Below are 20,866 nucleotides of genomic sequence, written 5' to 3'. Positions count from 1 at the left end.
CACAACTAAAACTAGACTTGAGCAATTGGAAAAACATTAACTGCTCATGGATAGGATGTGCCAATATAATAAAAATGAACATCCTACCCAAACTTATTTATCTATTTAGTGCCATACCCATTCAACTCCCAAAATATTTCTTTACTGATTTAGAGAAAACCATAACAAAGTTCATTTGGAATAACAAAGGATCAAGGATATCCAGGGAGATGATGAAAAAAAAAACAAAACACAAATGATGGGGGCCTTGCAGTCCCAGACCTCAAACTATATTACAAAGCAGCAGTCATCAAAACAATTTGGTACTGGCTAAGAGACAGAAAGGAGGATCAGTGGAATAGACTGGGGGCAAGCGACCTCAGCAAGACAGTATACGATAAACCCAAAGATCCCAGCTTTTGGGACAAAAATCCACTATTCGATAAAAACTGCTGGGAAAATTGGAAGACAGTGTGGGAGAGACTAGGAATTGATCAACACCTCATACCCTACACCAAGATAAATTCAAAATGGGTGAAAGACTTAAACATAAAGAAGGAAACCATAAGTAAATTGTGTAAACACAGAATAGTATACATGTCAGACCTTTGGGAGGGGAAAGACTTTAAAACCAAGCAAGACATAGAAAGAATCACAAAATGTAAAATAAATAATTTCAACTACATCAAATTAAAAAGCTTTTGTACAAACAAAACCAATGTAACTAAAATCAGAAGGGAAACAACAAATTGGGAAAAAATCTTCATAGAAACCTCTGACAAAGGTTTAATTACTCAAATTTATAAAGAGCTAAATCAATTGTACAAAAAACCAAGCCATTCTCCAATAGATAAATGGGCAAGGGACATGGATAGGCAGTTTTCAGATAAAGAAACCAAAACTATTAATAAGCACATGAAGAAGTGTTCTAAATCTCTTATAATCAGAGAGATGCAAATCAAAACAACTCTGAGGTATCACTTCACACCTAGCAGATTGGCTAACATAACAGCAAAGGAAATTAATGAATGCTGGAGGGGATGTGGCAAAGTAGGGACATTAATTCATTGCTGGTGGAGTTGTGAATTGATCCAACCATTCTGGAGGGCAATTTGGAACTATGCCCAAAGGCGACAAAAGAATGTCTACCCTTTGATCCAGCCATAGCACTGCTGGGTTTGTACCCCAAAGAGATAATGGGGAAAAAGACTTGTACAAGAATATTTATAGCTGTGCTCTTTGTGGTGGCCAAAAATTGGATAATGAGGGGATGCCCATCAATTGGGGAATGGCTGAACAAGTTGTGGTATATGTTGGTGATGGAATACTATTGTGCTAAAAGGAATAATAAAATGGAAGAATTCCATGGAGACTGGAACAACCTCCAGCAAGTGATGCAGAGCGAGAGGAGCAGAACCAGGAGAACATTGTACACAGAGATTAATACACTGTGGTGTAATCGAACGTAATGGACTTCTCCATTAGTGGTGGTGTAATGTCCCTGAACAGTCTGCAGGAATCGAGGAGGAAAAACACTATCCATAAGCAGAGGACAAACTGTGGGAGTAGAAACACCGAGGAAAAGCAACTGCCTGACTACAGCAGTTGAGGGGACATGACAGAGGAGAGACTCTAAAAGAACACTCTAATGCAAATATTAACAACATGGCAATGGGTTCGAATCAAGAACACATGTGATACCCAGTGGAATCATGCGTTGGCTATGGGGGGTGGGAGGAGAGGAAAAGAAAATGATCTTTGTCTTTAATGAATAATGCTTGGAAATGATCATATAAAATGTTATTTAAAAAAAGAATATAAACTCTATATGTATTGACATTGCTTCAGTTCCATGCACTTGTTCCTAGGCACTTCCTGGCATGTAGAAAGCACATTAGAAATACATACCAACTGATTTTATAAAAGTCAAGAGATGCCAAAATTGTGCTTCTCTGAAATTCTATTTGCAGTTCTAGTCTATTTCCATGCTGTAATGACAACTGACATTTACAGTGACAATGCTGGGGGATAGCAATTACTCTACAAATGTGAAGTGAATTTAGTGTGATCTGAGCTGCTAGGCAATAGCACCCACCCAGATCAAATCTGAGAATTATCTCTTTTCCTCTTCTTTTTTCCTCCCTCCTCCTAATCCAAATAGTTTTGTTAAGGGTAGTAACAGAAAAGATTATATTTGAAGTGATCTTTGATAAGACTTCTAAAGGTCTTATCACACAGTTCTTTGAAGTGGAAAATACATTTTCATGAACATTCTCTCAAAGATAAGGACAATGTGGTGCTGAGGATGCTAAAGTTTATCTTGAAAAGAGTTCCTGTGTCTTAACTGATAAAAAAAAAAAGTTAGCATTAATAAATATAGGGTGGCTATTACTTGACTTAGAGATACTGGACTTTAGAATAATTAGTTTTGTTGCAAGAAAGTAGTCAAAGAAAGGAACTAATCACATTAGCTGGTGGGTAAGTATGCTCAAAGGGAGCATAATTCCTCTTTATTGTTTGCTTATTATAAAGTGAGACCTATCTTGCAGATAGAGAAATATTTGCAATCTATGCTATATCAGATGCAATGTGGCCTAGGGGATAGAGAGTTGGTTTCAGGGCCAAGAAGATCTGGGTTCAATTTCTGCTCTTTGTGTCCTTCTTGGTAAGAAACTAGATTTCTTGGACAACTTTAAGTCTACAAATTACAGAACAAGAGCTAGCTTTCATTGGTAGAGGGAGCTACTTCCACTGATGAATTTTTTTAGTTTAAATTTGTTCATTTATTTGTTTGTGACATTAAAATATTCAGGTAACTCCTTTCCTCCACATCCCAATACTAGAGAAGGCATAATTTAACAAAAAGATATATGTATGCATAAAACTACATCTTGTTTGTTTCTATTTATCAGTATTTCTTTTGCTGTATTTAATGTTGTCTAAGTTGACTCTATTCATTGCACTCTATGTGTATGAAAAGAGAGGTTATGGTAATAGCAATATTGGCACCATTTTACAGATGAAAAATAAATCCAGATATTTGAATGTAGAAGCAGTCTTTCATGTTAGTGAAATCCTTCAATGAAGAGGAATTTTCTTCTACTTCTAAAAAAGCCTCTATATCTAGATTAATTTTGAGTTTATTTGTTTTCTTTTTCATCTCAATGCAGAATCTTCCTCCTCTAATGCAGAATGGCAATTTTAATCTAAATTCCAGTCTTAGACTTGCCTTCATCACTATGGAGTTAAGTGATCTACCAAATATCACAAAGTATACATTAGAGAAAAGATCAAACTCAGGCTTTGATTTTATCTGGCTGTCTGTCGACCGCACCACCTTGCTTCTTTAAGACAATTGAAGTAGAGATAGGATATTTCTAGTAGAATCTCATTTCTATCAAGACTGTAACAAATCCTAGAATGGAACTTATCCACATGGGTGGAAAAGTAATCAGAGCTAGAAGGAATTGAGTGGCAGAAAGGGCTTGCTATAGTCTAGGAAACTGAGGAAATGTCTAAGGGGGACATTAATGAGGAGAAACTAGAAGTTAGAGACAAAGAAGAAGCATGAAGGTAGGGGTGAAGGAATAAAAAATATAAGAAGTAGCTGCCTAATGATTGAATGAAAAGCATTATTCCCTTGGCAGGTCAAACAGAAAAAGTCAGGTTTTGGATACAGATAGAGTCAAAACAAGCCTCAGAAACATCAGCAATCAAGTTGAGAAAGAAGACTTTCCTCTGGGCTGGCCAGATTTCATAGATATTTGGCAAGAGCCTTTAGAGCTAACATCTTTGATATTTGGCAAAGAATCAGTTTTGTGTCCTCCCAGAAGCAGAACTGTGGAATTAAAAGCTCTATCCTGGGCTCCATGTCTTAAAATTGCTTTCTTCAGTTTCTCAAGCATTTGGATTCTAACCTGTTCTAGCTTGTATGAATGGAGGCAAGATCTTTCACCTCGTTGGCAATTGTCATGTTCCCCAGCATCTACCATGGTGCCTGATGCATTACTTAATAAATGCTTAGTGACTGACTGAACAATTGGTTTTCGCCTCAACAAAAAAGAGGAACTGAACTAAATGATCTCCCAAGGTCCCTTCCAACTCCAAATCTATGACTCCATAAATATGTTCAATGTAACTCTTTAACCAGTCTTTTCATAAACTATTCTTTACATAATACTATTTTGTCTTTTTTGGGGTGGGGGGAGAAGATAGAGGTTTACTTTGCTTTGAGATAGCTGGCATTTATATAAACCATTAAGATTTGCAAAACACTTTACATGCATAATCTCATTTGATGCTCATATTAATTATGCAAGGTAGAGGCTATGATTATCTGCACTTTGCAAATCAGGAAACTGAGGCAAATAGAAGTTAAGTGACTTTTCCAGAACCACATAACTAGTAAAAGTCTAAGGAGAAAGTTAACTCAGGTCTTTCTGGCTTCACGTAAAGTGTTCTGTCCATCACATCCAGCTGCCTTTCCAAAATAAAAATTACTATTAAAATATTAGAAGTTGTCTATGTATATGTATATGTTATGTATATCATATTTTCACAGATGCTTTATCCTCATCTCTTACTGTTCTTGACTTGGCAATAGTTACTTGAACTTTATTTTTCTGGTATCTATTCATTCTCTTTCTAGTAGTTGCTTCATTACTCCAATGAGGCATATTGAAATTCTCTTCACAACTCATTCATTCTTGGAGAGTTGTAGCCAATCTGGAGGTGAGCCTTTACAGACTTAGCTAGAGTGGTCCTCGGATGACAGATATATAGTCTGTCAACAGACATATTCTTGAAACCATTCTAGCTGAATAAGTCTTGCCCAAATACTAGCAGAATCTTCAGACTCCTTGGCCACTGACAGGACAGCATGAAATACTAGAGCTGAGAATCAGTATTCATTGTTTTGTTGATTGTAGAGACCTTAGCAGATGATAGAAAAATGTTGATAATGCAGCTTAAACTTGTATTCATGAATATGCATGCATTTATTTGTGCACATGTATAAAATCAATGTGTGTGTATATATATATATAATATATATATATATATATTCTCTCTTGAGCCATTTGCCAAACATTTCCCAGCACATGCCTGTCTCTACCATTAAATCTATCCTCCAATGTTCCTTTGAACTAGCCTAACTGTAGGACATCACTCTTGAAACTTCTAACTACGTAAAATGTTTTGGTCATTCTGCTGTAGCGAAATTTGTTGTTGTTCAGTCATATCAGTTATGTTCTACTCTTCATGATCCTACTGTGGTTTTCTTTGTAAAGACAGCAGAGAGGTTTGCCATTTCCTTCTTCAGATCATTTTGCAGATGAGGAACTGAGGCAAACAGCGTTAAATAACTTGCCAAAGGTCACACAACTATAAGTCTTTCCGACATCAAGACCAATACTCTCTTTGCTGGACCACCACCCAGCTGCCTCAGTTGTGAAATGATTAAAATTAAATCTGTATCAGTGATGAAAATTTAGAATCAGCACTGAAACTGAAATCCCACAGTCCCTAAGGATAAATCAGACCTTTAAAATACCAACATTCTCCCTGACTCAATTGAAAATCATTTAGTTTCCATATATATGGATTTCTGATGATCCACCTATATGTTTAAATATACATATGCACATCTCTATCTCTATCTATCTTTAAATGTACATGACCCTTAAAAGGAATTGTGGGGTGAGCTATATGGTGAAACAAAGACGTTCCATAATGTAATCTCGTTCAGATGCTTAGGGTAGCTAGGTGGCTCGGCTGGATTTTTAAAATAAGACCCACGTATTTGGGATACTCATATATGAAGCCATAATCAGGTGACATTTTTAGTGGATTTCATAGAATAATTCAGCATTTATTTTGTTTAAGGACATTTTATGGAGGCACCACAAAGTACCACCATAAAACTGAGAGTTGCAAATAGCTAAGTCCTTAAGTGTTATTGAGAGTGTTGGTAGTAGTAATCCTGCAAATAATGACCTTATTTCCTCTGCCATTTCCAAGAAGCTCAGCTCAAAGTTTGGAAGTCTTAAGCCCAGCTGTTAGAACTTGCTTATTATTAACCTTATTGGAGGACATGAGTCAACAATAAATAGTGTTGGGAATGTTTACAGTAGGCTAGAGAGAGAGAGAGAGGGGAGAGAGAGAGAGGTAGGTGGTGAGTTAGGAGTGCAAGTATTATACTATGCTTCTAGAACTCCTGGCTTTAGCTGTGTCTATGCAGTCATGGGAAGCTGGGTTTGGAAGAAGCTAAGGATATGCAAACTATATGCTGATTGTTTTAGTATAGTGGATTTTATTTCTTTTACTTTTTTGAAGTATGAAAGAAAGAAAAAACTCCATGTGTCAAATTGTGTTTGTATGTTCCTTTTACTTAGTATTAGGGTGATTGAATGTAAATGTAGCTCACAAGGAAAAATTAGGAATTTTTTTTTCCCTGTGAGTAAGCGTAGGAATCAAAGGCATCTCATTAGATAACACATAGAAAAGGAAGAAAGGCTGCCTCCTATAATGAGGTAGAGCTGGGTGACAGAGTTAAAGACCTTGATGAGAAGCAGGAAAAGCTTGGTATTTTCCTTGAGTAATCTCTGGTGGTGGGTAAAGCATAATCAATACATGGAAAGTGGGCTAGCCTGTGACCATTTCTTACTTTTGTTTGTTTTTTTTTTATTTAATTTTCTTTCAAAATAATAAAGATCAATTCATTTCCCCTCCTATCTCTCTCTCTCTCTCTCTCTCTCTCTTTTTTAATTTGGTCAATTTCGAACATTATTCCCTGGTTACAGAAATCATTTTCTATTCCTCTCTTCCCTCCCCTCCCATAGCCAACACACAATTTCGCTGGGTATTACATGTGTCCTTGACCAGAGTCCATTTCCATATTGTTGTTGTTTGCACTAGGATGTTCATTCAGAGTCTCCATTCCCAACCACATTCCCTCGACCCATGCGATCAAGCAGCTGTTTTTCTTCTGTGTTTCTACTCCCACAGTTTTTCCTCTGAATGTGGATCGTGTTCTTTCTCATAGATCCCTCCAGGTTGTTCAGGATCACTGCATTTCTACTAATGGAGAAGTCCATTACATTCGATTGTATCACAGTGTCTCAGTCTCTGTGTACAGTGCTCTCCTGGCTCTGCTTCTTTCACTCTGCATCACTTACTGGAGGTTGTTCCAGTCTCCATGGAATTCCTCCAGTTTATTATTCCTTTGAGCACAATAGTATTCCATCACCAACATATACCACAATTTGTTCAGCCATTTCCCAATTGAAGGGCATCCCCTCGTTTTCCAATTTTTTGTCACCACAAAGAGCTCAGCTCTGAATATTCTTGTACATGTCTTTTTCCTTATTATCTCTTTGTTTCCCTCTATTTTTGCTTTACAAGAACTCCACTTAAGAATTCTTATTGGCCATGCTCCCTTTGGACATTTTGTTTTATTCTGCATTCTGCACATCAAGTTCATAAACCCTGTCAGTTAGGTAGCATGCCTTTTAAAATCATACTTGGTAATTGTGTTGAATAGAATTCTTAAAGACTTTCATAATTGTTTATTTTTATAATGTTATGGTTATTGGGTGAACTATTCTTTTGGTTTTGCTTACTTTACCCTTCATCACTTCATACACATTTTCCCAGGCTTTATTGAAACCACCCCTTTCATGATTTCTTACAGAAAATCATTTTTATCACATCCATATACCACAAACTGGCCATTTATAATCACCCTCTTAGTTTCTAGTTCTTTGTTATTACAAAAAGATCCCCTATGAATATTTTTGTCCACATTGATCTTTTTTCCTCTTTCTTGGATTTCTTTGGGATTATGTACCCAGTCATTGTTTTTCTACATGAAAGGATATGCACAATTTAGTGATTTTTGAGGCACAGTTCTAAATTACTTTCCAAAATAACAATAAATACACAGCTCCAGCAATAGTGCATTAATGAGCCTGTTCTCCAATAGGCACTCCAACATTTATCATTATTTTTTCTTTTTTTTTAAATCAACTTTGACAAACTAATGGTAAAATTTAAGAGTTGCTTTAATTAGAATTTTTCTAATTACTCATGATTTGGAGCATTTTTTCTTATGGCTATTAATAGCTTTAATTTTTTCCTTATAAAACTGCCTATGTGTATTTTATGACCATTAATCAACTGGTAGACCTGGTTCATGCTATTGAATAGGATCAAGAAAATGGCCAATAGTACAACTTAGTAGTAAAATGTAGATGTGAAAATTGAGATTCAAAGAGGTTGATCAATTAAACCTGAGGGCTGGGTAGGAGAACAGGGCTTCAAACTCTTTATTGGCATCATCCAGGACTTGAGGATTTTGATCCCCCCCTTATGTTGGTTTGCTTTGTTGTTGGTTTTGCATATAGTTTTGTTTGGAGGATCTTTTTTTTTTTTATAAAAAGAAAATAGTGATCAGAGGAGCAAAGAACATTCAGTACAAGGGAGTTATCAACAGAATAAAAAATAGTTGAGACCTCAAAGATGATAACTGAAAAAAATATTGTTTTTAGTAATTATCATGTCATCAGTTACACTAGAGACAGCACTTTCAGTAGAGTATTAGAAGTGGAAATCTGTCTGCAAAGGGTTCATTAGAAAGTGGGTGGAGAGGAAGTGAAGACATCCAAAGTAGATAACTTTTTCAAGAAGTGTTTAGCAGTGAAGAGGAAGGAGATTGGTTGGTAATTTCTTTTTGGTTAGAATGTCTAGAGAAGGCTTCTTGGAGGCTGGAGCTTTGGGGGACGTTGATTATGTCTGTAGGCATATGGGAAGGAGTCAATAGAGGGAAAACACTGGAAATGCATAAGGGAAAAAATGACAACTGCTGGAGTTAGAAAGATGAGATGAGGATCAAGGATCCAGATAGAATGATTAGCCTTGGTGAAGTATTGGGATATTTGACCAGACAGAAAAAGGAAAGAATAAATAATGACATGGGAAATTATTTGTGGTAATTGAAGGAAGGTAGCCAAAGTAGCCTAAGTTGGATGACCTCATTTTTCTCAATGAAAGAGGAGACTAAATCATCTGCTGTAAGTATTGGGGGTTGTGGTATGGTTGTGGGTTTAAAAAGAGAGGAAAAGGTTTGAAACCTTTTCTGTGGGGACTCTGAAGGGAGCCAATAACACAGAGTAGAAGAATTATCAAACAATAATCAGAATCCAGCTGAGATTTTGTACTATGAATTTATAGTGAGTGAAATCAGTTTGATCATATAACCTTTTTTAGTGATACTTTGTAGATTCTAAGCAGGTGAAGAAGGCTGGCCACCAGGTAGCTCCAGTTGATGGGAACCAGGATGCTAATGGACCTCAAAAATATTTGATATGTATATACCAGTCTAAGAAATTATGGATGGTTAGCCTGGATAAGAGAAGACTTAGGGAAACAATGATAACTGTCTTCAAGTATTTAAAGAGCTTTTAGTGGAAGAGGAATAGACTTCTGCATGACTCTATAGGCTAAAACTAGAAAAAATGGGAAGAAGTTTCAATTTAGATTTGATGAAGGGAAAAACTGTGTAACCCTTAGAGTTACCCAGAAATGGAATGAGTTTCCTCAGAAGTTTATAGGATCATAAATTTAGACTAGGAAAATATCTAAAAGCCACATAGTTTGACTTCCTCATAAAAAATCTTTTTTTATTATAAACTTAGCCAGTCTCAACAAACATGAACCTTTCAATACAGAGATAGCAAAAGGCTATATATGAAACTGTGGATTTCTTTTATCTACATATAATATTTAAAGTATATATTAAATTAGCTATGATAATAATAAGACTATGCTGCTTTGTCTTACCTTTTGAACTTCCTTCTACTCTTTTCTGTGTCTTTTTTTTAATAGTCTATTGCCATTCTTTTCTTTTTTGGGGAGAAGGCATCTCTATCATTACTCACCAACTCTCCTCACTGACTCACTGTTTTTTGGAAAAGATGTTTTCTTTTGGTTATACATATAATCATAGACAAAATGAATAAAATAGATGCTGGAAAATATGACTATATTTCTAATCTATCACCTTTCTGTCAAAAGAGATAGGAATGCTCATCATCAATATTCTGATTAGTCATGGCATAGGTTAGAATTCTGATATTTTTGAAAGCTAGCTTCCTTTATTATACTATGTATAGTCACTGAAAATTATTTTCTTGCTTCTCCTCAATTTTGTTGTTGTTCAATTACATTTAACTCTATGTGTCTTTGTCTGGAGTTTTCTGAGCAAACAGTACTGGAGTAGTGTGTCATTTCCTTCTCCAGTATGTCCCCATTTTACATATGAAAAATTGAGGCAAATAGGGGTTAAGTGATTTTCCCAGAGTTAAACAACTAGTAAGTGTCTGAGGCAGAATTTGAATTCAGATCTTCCAGACTTTCTGACTTCTTGAGTTCCAGTGACTATCCATTGTATTACCTAGCTGACAATTTACTGTGTTTTAACTCCTACAAATCTTCCTAGATTTTTCTGTATATGCCATATTTGCGTTTTTATAGGCTAATAGCATTCCATCTTGCCCACTTTGTTTCCAATTCTGTGGTACTATTAATCTTTTTATATAGGTAGATCTTTTCCTGTTTCTTTTCTTTTGCAGGATGGTGGGGGGGGGGGGGGAGAAATGACTAGTAATAGGATCAAAGGGTAAGCATTTTGGACAGGTAATGACTCTTTGGACATAGTTAAAATTTTTTTCAGAATTTCCAGAATTCAGAATCACAGCTTGACCAACAATGCATTAGTATGTCTATCCTTCCACTGACTCTAATAATTGTATTTTCTTTATTCTTCCATCTTTGTCAATATTATGAGTTTGAAATTCAAACTTGGAGTTATTTTAATTTGAAGTTTTCTTGTTAATTATTTAGAGAATTTTTAAATAATTATATTTTATAAATTACATTTCCTCATTTGAAAAACTGCCTGTTCTTATCCTTCATTCACTGATTTATTGAAGAATTGTACTAAAATGAAGAAGGAATTGCAAAAGCTGACTTTAGCTGAGACATGTAGGAAGCCAGGACAGCAAGGAGGCAGAGATGAGGAAGAGAACCATTCCAGACATGGGAGACAGCCAATTCAAATGCAAGGAGTCAGGGGGAGTATTTTGTGGGAGGAATAGAAAGATGTTTTTATATCAAGTCTTCGTGGTTTCCATTTCATTGGTCCTTTACCATTCCTAGTAGAATGATTTTGCTCACTCTTCCATCTATCATCTAAAATCAGAGGATCAGAGGAGATCCAAAGATAAGGATAAAAAATGATCTAAGGAGCATCGGTACCTACAACACTGCATCTGTTTTATACATTCTTTCTAGGGACCACACTCAAGATGTTTCGAGATGAATCTCTCCTTTCCAGAGATACTGAAATGCTCTTTTAAAAGAAATTTCTTTTCCTCTGGGTGCAGCATACAGATTAATTTCCAACTATCATTCCCTCTCATCAGTGCATCACTAATATTTGAATTATCAAATGGTCAAGTCATTTAGAATAATTCCTGAATATTCTCTGGGATTACTTTATGAAACATTACTTGTGAGCATCCAAGCCTTTTGCATTTTCTTTCAACATTTTTATATTATCATCATATTGTAATCTACATCTACTTCTAATATCAGATCTCTTCATTTTAACACCAATAACACTATTGGGGCATATAATGATAAATATTAATAAATGGAGGTAGTTAAGTGGCTCAGTAAATTGAGAGCCAGACCTGGAGACAGAAAGTCCTCGGTTCTAACCTGGTCTAAACACTTCCTAGTTGTGTGACCCTGGGCAAGTCTCAATGCCTATTGCATGGCTCGTACTGTTTCGTCTTGGAACCAAAATGCAGTTTTTATTCTAAGACAGAAAATATGGGTTTAATAATTAAAAAAAAACTATAAATACCTTTGAGCCAATTTAACACTTATCTTTTCAAGAGTTTGCTGTATGATTAAGAAAGTAAAAAAAATAAGTAATGTTCACTTAAGCAATAAAGTAGCAAAGTGGTACCACAACATCATAGTAAGGAAGACTGTATTAATTAATTGTTGTTGTTTAGTCATCTGTCTTCATGTCCACTTCTTTGTGACCTTATTTGGGATTTTCTTGGCAGAGATATTAGAGTGGTTTGCCTTTTCCTTCTCTAGTTCATTTGACAGATGGGGAAATTGAAGCAAACAAGATTAAGTAACTTGCCCAAGCTTACAAACTAGTAAGTTTATGAGGCTGGATTTGAACTCAGGAAGAGGAGTCTTCCTGACTAGTCCCAGCACTCTATATTATGCCTATTATAATATGCCTATATTAATTTTGTTTCTCAAGTCATTTCAGTCATGTCTAACTCTTCATGATTCTTATCTGGAGTTTTCTTAGAAAAGATACATAGTAAGAAAAAAGAATAACTTATGTCAATGTAATAGAAATAAATTCAAGATCTTGAAAAATATTATCAATAGCATTTTCACGGACCAAGATATAGCAATTAATATGTAGTGAATTAAAACGCTTGCTCAAGTGTTTCTAGGTCATGCTTCATTGATTTAGTGGATCAATTAATAGCATCAATCATTCAGTCAATCAGCCTGCATTATGCTCCTACTATCTAGTATTGTGCTAAATACTGTAGAGACAAAGACCAAAGTAACAGTGATTTGCTTCACACTATTTTCATGGGCATGGATAGATTGCGAAAACAATGCAATTCTTGTTGAGGCTTGGGGATGACATCCAACAAAAATGAAAAACAAAACTACTGATGAAATAGGATCTTCCTGGAAAAGATAAGTATAATTAAATCTGTACATCCAAAAATGAACTCTAAAACAACTGGAAAATGCATACAAAAGGAGAAGATGCAATGCTTGATTGTGGTAGAAAAAAATTCCAGAATAGTGAGCTGAAAATTCCTTTGAATGTAAAAGAAAAAATGAATCTTAAAATAATAATTAAAACAGAATTGTAAAGGTCATGGTGGAAAAATATTCTATAAAAACACAAGATTACTTAAACAACTGAGACATATTTTCAAGTGAATGAGAGAAAATTCCTTTAAGTTAGCATTAACAAAACCTAAATTATCAACAAGTTCAAATTTCAAAATGTCACTGATAATACCAAACAGAAGAGAGGATTAAAATGACCTTTGAAGAAATGATAAAATAAACAAGCAATCAAATATTTTTTATTAACAAGGGGGAAAAAACAGGAAGAAAAACAAAAAGAATCAAATAAACGTTCAAGAGTTAATTGTGTAGGATAAGGTAAGCACTAGGTTATTCCCACAAGGAGCCTAGATTCTCCTTTTGGAGGTCTGGCTTGGCTTAGCATAGATCTAGAAGATTTTATATATCTATTATTAATCTCTCTTGATAAAATCTACTGTTTATGGAAATAAACCATTTTAAGGGAAATGATCTCAAAATGTTTCTAGGATGTTTTTGACTTTTGAATGGGCTGTCTGTTCCTCCTTCCCAATACCTTAGCCCCATTGAAGCTATCCCTTTATAAAAAATCTAAACCTTTCCCCCAAATTTTAACTGCACCGCATTAATCACAGGAAAAAGAATTTACCAGCTTTTAGATTTTCTTTTATTTAATAGAGTTAGAAAAAAATTATAGCAATGAAAGGTCAGAAGCAATTGGGAGTCATTTAAATAGGAAGCTATTGCTAAGACTGATGGCTGTAGAGACTGAATCAGCTTCTTCCCCTGAGGTCAGGCCACTAAGGTAGAGAAAAAGTCATCCACAAATTAAGAGAAATTGAAATATTGAGCAGATTCCGATTTGACATCCAAGTGGGTGGTAGGAAATCCACAGTTCTTTCTTATAAATATACCCATCAGTTGCCTGCCCAGGGTCTGGGGGAAAGCCTTCTCCTTGGGTTTCAATGCCTTTGTTTATGATAGGAACTTAAAGAATTATAGAGCTAGGTTTGGGGGGTGGAGATAAGGGAAGACAGCACCTAGAGATTAGGTATCCTGCTTGATTCTCAGCATCTTCCTCCCATTGATGGAGAATCAGAATGGAGGTTTGTTCTGGGTTTCTGGCTCCTTTCCCCCAGAAGCTTTCAAAAACATGCCAGAACTACAAACTAAATCACCGGCTTGTGACTCTGGTCTAGCATCTGCTTGAATCTCTCATCTTCATGGCAGCCATCACAATGCAGATGCTACATTGATACATAATTACAATTAATATGATTCAGTTTCTCCATTAGTATGTACTCTCATTTCTTCATTAGTATGTACACTCATTGGTCCCTGGACATTCAGTTGTGTATGACTTTCTTTTTTGAAAAATATTTTAACTTTAATTTAAAATTTAAAATTTTTAAATTTTATTTAATTGATTAATTTAGAGCATTTTCCCAGGATTACAAAAATCATATTCTTTCCCTCCCCTCCTCCCAAACCTCTCCCATATCCAACACACTATTCCATTGGGTTTTACATGTGTCATTGATCAAGACCTATTTCCATATTATTGATATCCGCACTAGGATGTTCCTTTAGTGTCTACATACCCAATCATATCCCCCTCGACCCATGTGATCAAGGAGGTGTTTTTCTTCTGTGTTTCTACTCCCACAGTTCTTCCTTTGAATGTGGATGGTGTTCATTCTCATAAGTCCTTCAGAAATGTGTATGACTTTCTGTGACTCTGTTTTGGAGTTTTCTTGGCAAAGATGCTAGAATGGTTTGCCATTTCCTTTTCCAGTTTTTCTGAATTTTTTTACAGATGAGGAAACTGAGGCAAATAGGTTTAAGTGACTTGCCCAGGGTCATGTAGTGAGTAAGTATCTGGGGTGGAATTTGAGCTCTTGAAGATGAGTCTCCCTGATTCCAAGCCCAGTGCTCTATCCACTGTTAAAAATGTGATTCTTAGTATCTGTTGCCCCTCTTTCCCACTACTCTGCTCTCATCAGTGTAGAAATAAAAAGGGACCACACAGGACTAAACACCACTTTGCACTTTTTCTTTGGTTTATTAGCTTCCATGTTCAAATGTTTCATCTCTATGGGCCTCCTGGTGGCTGTACTTAATTAGCTAAGCCTCAGAAAGTATACACAAGCTGTTGCTCAGATTGTACTTTAAGCCATTTTTTATGGCAAGGCATAATGCACTAGATCTAGGATTCAAAAACTTGTTTCCATATTTGAGACATTTCTTGCCACAATGAGACATCCTAGCAGGAAAAAATCCTGAGAGCAACAATGATGCTATTTCAAAAGAAATCCTATAGAGGCAGCAAGGTGACTCAGTGGATAGCGAGCCAGACCTGGATATGGGAGATCCTGGGTTCAAATCTGACCTCTGAGGTATTCCTATATTCCTAGCTGTGTAACCCTGAGCAAGTCACTTAACCCCAATTGCCTAGCCCTCCCCACTCTTCTGCCTTGGAATTGATATTTGGTATTGATTCTAAGATAGTAGTGAGGGTTTTTACTTCAATTTGGATTTTTGTAAAGGAAGAGTTTCAATGGAGCTAAGACATAGAGAAGGAAGAGGAGCAGACAGATCCCATTAGAAAGTCATAAACACCCTAGAAACACATTGAAATTATTTCCCTTAATGAGCAAGTACAAACACTTAAGAGTTTTTAAACCTTTACCATAGTTCTTAAAATTTATATTAAATATTGGTTGCAAGGTAGAAGAGCAGTAAGGGCTAGGCAGTTGGGGTTAAGTGACTTGCTCAAGATCACACAGCTAGGAAATATCTGAGATCAGATTTGAACCTAGGACCTCCCATCTCCAGGTATGGCTTTTAATCCACTGAGACACCTTGCTGCACCTCCACCCCCACCCCCCTTTTAAAGACTTACAACAGCATTCAGTATTTATAGAACATATTAAGGTTTGTGAAACTCTTTACATAAATTATTTCATTTAATTTAACAACCCTATGAGGCAGGGACTATCATTACTCTCATTTTATAGGTGAAGAATCCAAGACTGAGAAAGGCTAACTGAAGCTCTCTGGATCACATGGTAAGTAAATAAGACAGGATTTGAACTGAGGTCTTCCTCACATGTCCAGTACTGTGTCACCTAATTGCCATAACTCAAGTAGACCAAGAAGCAATAGAACTGTATGTGAACAAGATAAACTTTTCACATTCTTTAGCTTGGGGAAAAAAAGAATATGAGAAGATTTGGTAGGATTAATCATATCCCCAAAAAGATTACAAGTAAGAACAAGATGGAAATATTCTTTCAAGGCAGCTAAAAGGTACATAGGTCTAATGTAAGGAAACCTTGATTAAAATCTGAACTAAGACACATACTAACTGTGTCCTTCTGGGCAAGTTATTTAGTCTTTACTGTCTTGGTTTCCTCAAATGTAAAATGAGCATACAAATAGCATCTTCCTCTCAAGGTTGTTTTGAGACTCAAATAAGGTAATTGTAAAGTGCTTAGCAAGGTGCCTGATGCAAAGTATGTGCCTAATAAATATTTATTCATTTAACTTCCTCTTTCCCGGATTACTAGACCTGGAAGCTAATTAGTGACTTTTGATAGAGGAGTTTCAATAAGAAAAAGGAAGCAGATTTCTTAGGATTAAAGGTGAATGGAAAATGAGGAAGCATTTTGCAAAACCCAGTGGAATTGTGTGTCGGCTAGAGGTGGGGGTGGAAGGAGGAGAGGGAAAGAACATGAATCTTGTAACCATAAAAAAAAAATTCTAAATGAATTAATTAAATAAAATATTTCAAAAGAAAAAAACTGAGGTATGAGCACTTAATTGTAGTGAGCCCAATAAACTTTTTTATTTTTCATTTTTTGTTTAATTCATTTAGAATATTTTTCCATAGTTACCTGATTCATGTTCTTTCCCTCCTTTCTTCCCTCTCGCCTCCTGGAACCAATGAGCAATTCCACTGGGTTTTACATGTATCATTGATCAAGACCTATTTCCATATTATTGACATTTGCACCAGGGCGATCATTTAGTCTCCATCCCCAATCATATCCCCATCGACCCATGTATTCAAGCAGTTGTTTTTCTTCTGTGTTTCTACTCCCACAGTTCTTTCTCTGGATGTAGATAGCGTTCTTTCTCATAAGTCCCTCAGAATTGTCCTGGATCATTGCATTGCTGCTAGTAGAGAAGTCCATTACATTAGAGCGGGTACTGATCTGCATTGGTAGATGTTTCCTCTTTAATCATCATCATTCTCATCAATATCATTGATTATTATAACACCATTGACATTTTCCCTTCTCATTCCCAGGCTTCCCAGTATTGCTATTGGAAGCCATAAAAATGCTAGTCTTGTCTTCTAAAAATTCATAAAATTCTTCTATAAAATTCATAAAAATTATCATAAAAATCATTAAAAGTATTGATTAAATTCTCTGGAGATGATATTAATTTATGAATATTTATTAGTAGAGGTAAGAAAGAGAGAGATCACATGGTCACCTGGCTGCACCTAATTAATAGCCCTTTCAAACTCTGCTTCAGATTGTCCAACAAAAGTGGCTGCAGCCAGCCAGTGTTCCCAGATTTTGCGTGCTGCAAGTTAAATGCCCCAGAAATGGGAGAACTTGAAGACAGCCCAGCAAGAGAGAGGTTATTCCTGTATCCCCTTTCTTGTAAAGTCAGTTTTTGCCACTCTTCTGGCACTCTCTGTTTGGACAGACTTAACCTCAGTGCAGGTTTGAATCCTGACTTTTTGACACACCACCCATCATGCGGGGACTTTCACCAGCCCTTTCTGTATACCAGGACGCCAAGATGCCAAAGCACCAGGTAGCTATACAGTGCCTAGACAAAGGGTGGGGCTGATACTGATCAAAAATGGGTTTTCACAAAATCCTCTCTCTGATTCTTTGGGGGATTAGCATGCTAGTTTTGCCAATGAACCATTCTGCATAAAATAGCTACACATTTCAGGATTGTCTCACCAGAGTGAAGAAGGGCACAAAGATATTATATATTTCATGGAGGGTCTAACAATATTCTGGGTGTTTCTTAATATATTTTTTAAATGATTCATAGGTAGATTGATGAGGAGTCATTAAAGAGCATTCTCTTTTTTGGCACAAGGGTTTTATAATCAGGAAAAAATAATTATGCGTGAGGAGACCAAAATTGGATGGAAGACCCAACCCCCCATAATTTAGTGAATTATATCCAAAGACTCCCTTCCCTTCCCTTCCCTTCCCTTCCCTTCCCTTCCCTTCCCTTCCCTTCCATTCCCTTCCCTTCCCTTCCCTTCCCTTCCCTTCCCTTCCCTTCCCTTCCCTTCCCTTCCCATTTCCTTCCCTTCCCTTTCCTTCCCTTCCCTTCCCTTCCCTTCCCATTTCTTTCCCTTCCCTTCCCTTCCCTTCCCTTCCCTTCCCTTCCCTTCCCTTCCCTTCCCTTCCCTTCCCTTCCCTTCCCTTCCCTTCCCTTCCCTTCCCTTCCCTTCCCTTCCCTTCCCTTCCCTCCCCTCCCCTCTCCTTCCCTTCCCTTCCCTTCCCTTCCCTTCCCTTCCCTTCCCTTCCCTTCCCTTCCCTTCCCTTCCCTTCCCTTCCCTTCCCTTCCCATTTCCTTCCCTTCCCTTCCCTTCCCTTCCCTTCCCTTCCCTTCCCTTCCCTTCCCTTCCCATTTCCTTCCCTTCCCTTCCCTTCCCTTCCCATTTCCTTCCCTTCCCATTTCCTTCCCTTCCCTTCCCTTCCCTTCCCATTTCCTTCCCTTCCCTTCCCTTCCCTTCCCTTCCCTTCCCTTCCCTTCCCTTCCCTTCCCTTCCCTTCCCATTTCCTTCCCTTCCCTTCCCTTCCCTTCCCTTCCCTTCCCTTCCCTTCCCTTCCCTTCCCTTCCCTTCCCTTCCCTTCCCTTCCCTTCCCTTCCCTTCCCTTCCCTTCCCTTCCCTTCCCTTCCCTTCCCATTTCCTTCCCTTCCCTTCCCTTCCCTTCCCTTCCCTTCCCTTCCCTTCCCTTCCCTTCCCATTTCCTTCCCTTCCCTTCCCTTCCCTTCCCTTCCCTTCCCTTCCCTTCCCTTCCCTTCCCTTCCCTTCCCTTCCCTTCCCTTCCCTTCCCTTCCCTTCCCTTCCCTTCCCTTCCCTTCCCTTCCCTTCCCTTCCCTTCCCTTCCCTTCCCTTCCCTTCCCTTCCCTTCCCTTCCCTTCCCTTCCCTTCCCTTCCCTTCCCTTCCCTTCCCTTCCCTTCCCTTCCCTTCCCTTCCCTTCCCTTCCCTTCCCTTCCCTTCCCTTCCCTTTCCTTCCCTTCCCTTCCCTTCCCTTCCCTTCCCTTCCCTTCCCTTCCCTTCCCTTCCCATTTCCTTCCCTTCCCTTCCCTTCCCTTCCCTTCCCTTCCCTTCCCTTCCCTTCCCTTCCCTTCCCTTCCCTTCCCTTCCCTTCCCTTCCCTTCCCTTCCCTTCCCTTCCCTTCCCTTCCCTTCCCTTCCCTTCCCTTCCCTTCCCTTCCCTTCCCTTCCCTTCCCATTTCCTCTATCTTATTAGCCAAACACAGTAAGCATTTCCTGGCTCATGATTTAAGTTGATTATTATAAGGGTAGGAAATGGATGGTCAGCTGCATTATGGCACATTCGACAGATGAGAACGATTTTGGTTAAGCTGAGGTATAAAGGTTTTTATGTGTATGTACCTGAGCACATGTCCTTAAGCACTTAAATTAATGGAATTTTTTCTGACATTTTCCCTAAGAAATAGATGAAAGACAGCTAAAAGTCCAGATGTAGAGTCTTTATTGTGGTCATGGTAAGGGTTTCCTGTTGAAACAGACCAAAGAAGATGATTTGTGTTACAATAAATCATGATTAAAGAATTTGTAAATGCAAGATAAGGAAAATCTGGCTTAATTGGGGTAGAGTAAATTAAATTCACTTTGAAGACCATGAAAAATCCTGGAAAATCTAAAAGAGAATGAGTCAGCAATAATGGGGGGAGGGAAAGAGATTGGTTAGCTCACTGTCAGTTATCCCAGGAGAAATTAGAACTGAAAGAAGCACAATATTAGAGCCTTGCCTTGACAGTGAGAGGCTTAGCAGGTTCAAGCTGTCATGTTATAGCCAGTTATAACTGATCAGTTCCATTCTGATAACAATCAAAATGATGAGCCTGCATTTAGAGAACTTGAACAATTTTTCCTTTTTCCTTCAAAAGAGGTTAGGGGGTTATAAACTCCTTGGACTCTTTGAGATCTCACTGCATCTATAAGAAGGTAAGTACAATGCTTGGCAGATAGAAAATACTTAAAAATGTAGTTCTCTAAAAAATGAGCAATATGGAAATGTGTTTTGCATGATAATACATGTATAGCCCAGATCCAGTTGCTTGCCAGCTCTAGGAGGAGGGATGGAAGGAAGGGATGGAGACAACTTGGATCATATGACTTTGGAAAACTTATGTGGAAATTTGATATTACATATAATTGGCAAAATAAAATATCTTTATAATAAAAAGTAGTTGTCCTCTTTCTAATAGAGGAATTAGCATATCTGCAATTTTTGCTTATGGAAAAAAGTTTTGATATACAATTGTTCTAAAACTAAAGTCTTAAGGCTTTAATATTTAGCATATCATCATGCTGCGCAAAATGGATTTGTCTATCCTAAGAAATAAATAAGCTTATTTAGGCAGAAGTTTTTAGAATTTTGTGACTCTTGGAATTTTAAAATGAAGTTAGGTTAATTGATGAAATCAACTGCTCCAGGAAAAATTGGTTTACTTTACAAATTGTTGCTATTCTATTGGAAGAAAAGTTATTTTTCTAGAGGGAATGGGAGGATGTAAAGCCGATGCTTTAAAATACATGGGTTTGAGGAGTGTGTTAACTAGTAACAATTGATGTTTGGACATTGATTCAGATAAGCAGTTTGATAAATGTTTGATCAGATACCACCCTGAAATTCTTGAGTTT

At 37.2% G+C, this 20,866-nt stretch overlaps 1 protein-coding gene across 1 annotated transcript in view; it reads left to right on the top strand.

The window, feature by feature from the left end:
* Positions 1–15,943: 15,943 nt before the first annotated feature.
* IL1RL1 (interleukin 1 receptor like 1) overlaps positions 15,944–20,866 on the top strand; it is a 39,142-nt gene continuing 34,219 nt past the window's right edge. The window contains exon 1 of the mRNA XM_056806987.1: positions 15,944–15,989. The gene's annotated coding sequence lies outside the window, so the exon portion shown is untranslated. The remainder of the gene's footprint in view (positions 15,990–20,866) is intronic.

The sequence above is a fragment of the Monodelphis domestica genome, chromosome 8, assembly GCF_027887165.1.
Source record: "Monodelphis domestica isolate mMonDom1 chromosome 8, mMonDom1.pri, whole genome shotgun sequence".
Classification (NCBI taxonomy): domain Eukaryota; kingdom Metazoa; phylum Chordata; class Mammalia; order Didelphimorphia; family Didelphidae; genus Monodelphis; species Monodelphis domestica.
The sequence above is the reverse complement of the archived record's forward strand: the minus strand, read 5'-3'. Positions and strand labels throughout refer to the sequence as shown.